The following is a 6,511-nucleotide window of genomic DNA, read 5'->3' as shown; positions in this document are numbered from 1 at the left end:
TGGAAGCTTGGCAGAGATCACTCACACTATCCATCGGCCCATGTCGGTACAATATGGTAAATCAATTATGGTTGTAATGGCATGTATAAGATATATTGGCCATATTGGCATGTAAATGTAAATGATGCTTGTAATCTAGCCATTGGAATTGTAACACCCTAACCCGTATCCGTCGTTAGAACAGGGTTTCAGAGTATTACCGAAACATTCAAAACATTTTCAATTAATTTACGTAAATTACTATTCATTTACCAATATCATACACATAGTCCCTTATATGCACCCTCGAGGCCCAAAACGAGTGTTGGAATCAAATCGGAACTAAATCGGGAACTCAAGGAATTTTTTGCAAAAATTCTAAAAAATTTCCTAGGTGCATGGCTCACACGCCCTTGTGGTCTAGGGACATGCCTGTGTGGTCAAGCTGTGTAGTACACATGCCCGTGTCTCTAACCCGTGTAACTCTCTGACTTTTAAAGCATGAAGAAATTGAAGTCACACGGCCAAGTCACACGCCCGTGTGCTAGGCCGTATGGTGAATTTTTATTTTCAAAATATAGGTGCAGTTTTCACACAACCGTGTAACACACCCTTGTCCAAGGCCGTGTCAACCACACAGCGGAGACACAAGCCCATGTCTCCGCCCGTGTGCCCAATTCTAAGCATTCTGTTTCTAATTTTTAAGATACAAGGGACACACGACCAGACCACATGCCCATGGGACAAGCTGTATGTCACATACTGCCAAGACACACGCCCGTGTGTCTACCCGTGTGGACAAAATAAGGCCATTTCCTAGCCTCATTTGTCTCCCAAAACTTACCATTTTCCTGCATTAAAACTCACATGCATATATCCACCAATCCAACATCATATTCACAAGAAATTTGACATCAATCATAAAGTATTATCTCATGCATCAATAGAGATAAACTTTCTCATGTCATAAACTCATATGCTAACACAATTTCATCAAACCAACTCAAAATAAGCACTTATGTGATTATCAAAACATCACTTTAAAATAGTTAAACTTAAACCATCATTAGCCACTACAATGGCTAGGTTATAAAACAACCATTACAAGCCTTCATTGGCCAACTACACTTATACATGCCATTATACCAAAATGAGATTTCTATTTATACCAAAATGAGATAGTGGATAGTGTGATGACTGCTCCGGTCAACTTTTAACCTTCACGAGCTTTGAGCACTATAAAACAGGGAAAAATAAACGGAGTAAGCATTTTATGCTTAGCAAGTCCGTATAACGGGAAATAAACTTATCAGTCTTATTTATTAATACAAGTGTAATGACCAAAATTTACCCGGCCCGTAAATTAATAAAAACAAAAAAAACAAAAAAATAATAGTTTTTATACAGTCCATGTACAAAGCCCAAGACCCGATTACATTTTTAGCCCAAAACCTTATACTCGATTACACTCTAAGTCCTTAGCCCATTACACCCAACCCACAAATAGGTACGGCCCAAATGGCCCAATTTGTTAACAGAAGATGGAAAGGCCTAGGGTTTCAGAAACCCTAGGCGCAGCAAGCTTCTCAACAGACACGCCTCTTCGCCTCACCCCGTGACTCCAGCCCCGAATCGCGCCGTAGTCAACGAGCAAATCAACGCCAGCATCATCGCCCCAATTAGTGCACGATTGAATCATCATCAGCGCCCGATTGTCACTATTCATCCCAGATTTTTCGTCATTACCTGCAAAAGAGGAAAGAAAAATAGCAGCAAATATGGCAAGAAAATAAAATTACAGATTGTAAATTTGTTTTCAGTTGCTATAAAAGCCCGAATCAAGAAAATGTAAAGGGGATTTTGGCTATATACACTGATTCAATAAAAAAACAGTTATATACAAATATTCGCAAGAAAAGAAACATCAAAAAATTATCGAAAAGACAGAGGTGAATCTTTTACCCTTTTTATGATCATTGTTTTGTCATAAGTAAATAAAAATATCGCTAAAAAGAAGAGGAGGGGCTTACCGATGGATGCGCACTAAAAAATGAATCCTTTTGGCTTCTGGCCGCCGTATTCAGCAGAGTTAGCGACGACGTGTGGGCACGTGTCCCCAACGACCAGGGCTTGGCCTGACAAAGGCCGGAGCCCGGAGAACTCTCCCCCTTTCTCCTCTTTTAGAGGATTTTCTTTTCTTTTTTTTTTTAAACCGGGCTGTAAAATGATTTCAAAATTGAAATTTGGCTTATATAGCCCTAACGAAACGGTGCCGTTTTGCTTAAAACCAATTAGCTTCAAACGACATCGTTTCAAAGCTCAGGATCAGCGTGTCGACCCGAGATCCGAATAGGATCCGCGTGTTTTTGTTTAAGGGGCAAATTGCCCAATCAATCCTTCCATATTTTTAAAAATTTATAATTGCATTTTACTTATATTTTAATTTAGCCCTAATTTTTTACATTTATTTCAATTTAGCCCCTATGGCTATTATAATACCTATTTTGAAACGACGTCATTTTTGGGATTAGGGCTAATTGCTCAGTGAGTCCCTTCGAATTTGGCGTGTATTTCAATTAGGTCATAAAAATTTTTATTTTTATTTATAATTAACCCTAGATTTTTAATTAAATTCGATTTTAATCCTTTTTATATATTTGATTCATTTTAAATATTATACGTATTATTTATTTTTATAAATGTCAATTATATGAAAAAAAAATATTATTATATACATCTTTATAAATTTTATTATATGTTATATTTTTATTATATATATTATATTTATATTTTATTATTTGTTATATATTTTTTTACTATATATATTATTTATTTTACTATATTTTTATATGTAAAATTACTTGTTATATCATTTTTATTATTTTATATATTACTTATAATATTGTTCATATTATTATATATTTTGTTTATAAATTTTATTATATGTTATATATTTTTCCACCTATTATCTCTTACATTACTTTTATTTTATTATAAAATATATTATTTTATCACTCATTAATTACATATGTATTTTTATCTTATTATTAAATAAATATGTGTAATATTAATATTTAGTACATTATTTTGTTATTATATCCTATAATATGGTATATATACATTAATCATTTGTTAAAAAAAAAAAGGTTTTCCTTTGTCATTCATATATTATTCTAAATATTTCTAAACATCTTTATTTTTATTTTATTTTATTTTTATTTTATATGATTATAATTTGCTTATTTATTTTTGTTTTCTTTTATTTTGATATTGTTTAGTAGGTTAAATTTTCATAGATTATTTGTTATTTCGTGTTATTGTTTTTATATACTTGCATGAAATAAATTATTTATGTTATTTTAAGTGACAACTGCATAAAATATTATCATATATATATATTGCAATTTATATTTGTTGTATTCATTATGCACTATGTTGTATTTTGCATGTAACGATAATGAATGTATATTTTATATTATCTATGATCATATATGCATAAAATGATAATGTATATTGTGTAATTTATGTTATTACTCATCATCTTTATTATATTTGCGTGGAATGTTAAAGAAGGTACTATGTAGGTCAATTTATTTAAATATTGATCCTTTGTAATGTGTTAAATGCATCATCATTTTAAAGAATTTTTTTATTTCGATCCAAGGATTTTAAAAAAAAGGATAAGACAATGTTTTTTGGTAGTTAGAAATTCGGGAAATAGTGCCCTAACATGCTGGGTTGTGATTTCCTATTTGTCTAAATACCTAAAAGATCCTTCTAAATAAGTTTTGAAAATCACAAGATAATTTTAGTTACGAAAGTTTAAAAATATCGTGTCCAATCATGCTGGATATGATGTTTATATTCTTTCGAAGCAAAAGAATCTTGATTCTTTTTAATTCAAATCATTACGATTTTAAAAGAGATCTTATTTCTAAATTCTTTCAAATTTTTGACATTAAGATAAAATTCTTCAATTTGGTACCAATTTTGGGTGTTACGAGGGTGCTAATCCTTCCTCGTGCGTAATCGACTCCCGAACCTATTTTCTCATAATTTCGTAGACCAAAACGTTTTATAAAGTGATCCAATCACACTTTAAAAGATTGGACTAAATCGGGACCAAAACGAGTGTTGGAATCAAATCGGGACTAAATCGAGAACTTAGGGAATTTTTTGCGAAATTCTAAAATTTTTCCTAGGTGCATGGCTCACAAGCCCTTGTGGTCTAGCGACATGCCCGTGTGGTCAAGCCATGTAGTACACATGCCCGTGTCTCTAACCTGTGTAACTCTCTGACTTTTAAAGCATGAAGAAATTGAAGTCACACAGCCAAGTCACACGCCCGTGTGCTAGGCTGTGTGGTGAATTTTTATTTTCGAAATTTAGGTGCAGTTTTCACACAGCCGTGTAACACACCCTTGTCCAAGGCAGTGTCAACCACACAGCTGAGACACAAGCCCATGTCTCTGCCCGTGTGCCCAATTCTAAGCATTCTGTTTCTAATTTTTAAGATACAAGGGACACACGACTAGACCACATGCCCATGGGACAAGCCGTATGTCACACACTACCAAGACAAACGCCCGTGTGTCTGCCCGTGTGGACAAAATAAGGCAATTTCCTAGCCTCATTTGTCTCCTAAAACTTACTGTTTTCCTGCATTAAAACTCACATGCATATATCCACCAATCCAACATCATATTCACAAGAAATTTGACATCAATCATATAGTATTATCTCATGCATCAATAGATATAAACTTACTCATGTCATAAACTCATATGCTAACACAATTTCATCAAACCAACTCATAATAAGCACTTATGTGATTGTCAAAACATCACTTTAAAATAGTTAAACTTAAACCATCATTAGCCACTACAATGGTTAGGTTATAAAACAACCATTACAAGCCTTCATTGGCCAACTACGCTTATACATGCCATTATACCAAAATGAGATATCTATTTATACCAAAATGAGATAGTGGATAGTGTGATGACTGTTCCGGTCGACTTCTAACCTTCACAAGCTTTGAGCACTATAAAATAGGGAAAAATAAACGGAGTAAGCATTTTATGCTTAGTAAGTCCGTATAACGGGAAATAAACTTATCAGTCTTATTTATTAATACAAGCACGCATAAATACATATTCCATCAATTTTGGGTAAGATACCTAAACACATAAACTTATTCAAACAAGTTAGCTACATAATCTCATATGAATATCGAGTAAACATAGATGAGCTCTTCACATTACAAGCTTTTATTAATTTCACCTTTCCACTCTTCAAGAGTCTTTTTTATCGAACCTCTAAAAACTTGATGGATGTTCGGGTAATATACACATGTGCAAAAGTACCCATTGGGTACAGAATGAAAAGGCACACCCTTGAGTCGTACATTTTACCGTAGGATTACCAGTGTAGGCTAAATCCTACCCGTAACATATGCTCTAAAGAGCTTAATATGGGTTACCCGTCCGGGCTAAATCCAATTTATAACCTAACTTAAGAGGGCTTACATTAGAATTACCCGTCTGGGCAAAATTCTATTTGCAACATATGCACTATTATTTTCAACCCATCAAAATTGAACAATCAACCAAAACACGATAATTTGTCCATATTACACAACTTAAAACTACTTCATTATGTATATATATCATCTCACACATAACAACACAATCATACAATTCAATTTAAGTATATTAACATGCATTTTTAAGTTACATGAACTTACCTTGAAAATGGTTTGTTTTTGAATTTCAACTAATCCGAAACATTTTGCTTTCGTCGATCTAGTTCCATAGTTGGTCTTTTCAGATCTATATGGATAAATTTAACTATTAATTTATCATATTTCATATACATTCGCATTCTATTGCATCTTAGGAAAAATTACCATTTTGCCCTTATCCTTTTCAAAAATTTTGATTGTCTCTAGGCTTGGAAAATGAAATTCATGAAATTTAACCCTCTTTCCAAGCCTAGCAAAAATTTATAAACAACATTTACAGCACAAATTTTTCACAAATTTCAAAATTTCCATGGGTTTTTTCTATTTTTCATTTTAGTCCCTAAATCAAATTTTCATCAAAAATTATTTTGTAAAAGTTGTTTATCTATGGATAAATTTTCATTTTCTACCATAAATTTCTAATTTTCAACATTTTGTAACACCCCTTACCCATATCTGACCCCGAAATGGGGTTCGAGGCATCATCAAACTTAAATATAATCTAACATACAACACCAAGACATAAATTTCCCTCCAAATTTAAAACTTTTCATTTTCAACATATCGTCCCTAAAATGAGCCTACAAGGCCCAAAACATGCATTGGAGGTGGTTCAGGACTAAACCGAGAACTTTAGGAATTCTTATGACACTTAGAGAATTTTTCATCCAAACAGAGTCATACACCCGTGTGGCTTGGGACACGCACATGTGGGCAGGCCGTGTGGTCACACATGCCCGTGTCCCGAACCCGTGTAACTTTCTATTATGACATCATGTACCAAAGGAA

The sequence above is a fragment of the Gossypium hirsutum genome, chromosome A09, assembly GCF_007990345.1.
Source record: "Gossypium hirsutum isolate 1008001.06 chromosome A09, Gossypium_hirsutum_v2.1, whole genome shotgun sequence".
Classification (NCBI taxonomy): domain Eukaryota; kingdom Viridiplantae; phylum Streptophyta; class Magnoliopsida; order Malvales; family Malvaceae; genus Gossypium; species Gossypium hirsutum.
Note: the sequence above shows the minus strand (reverse complement) of the source record.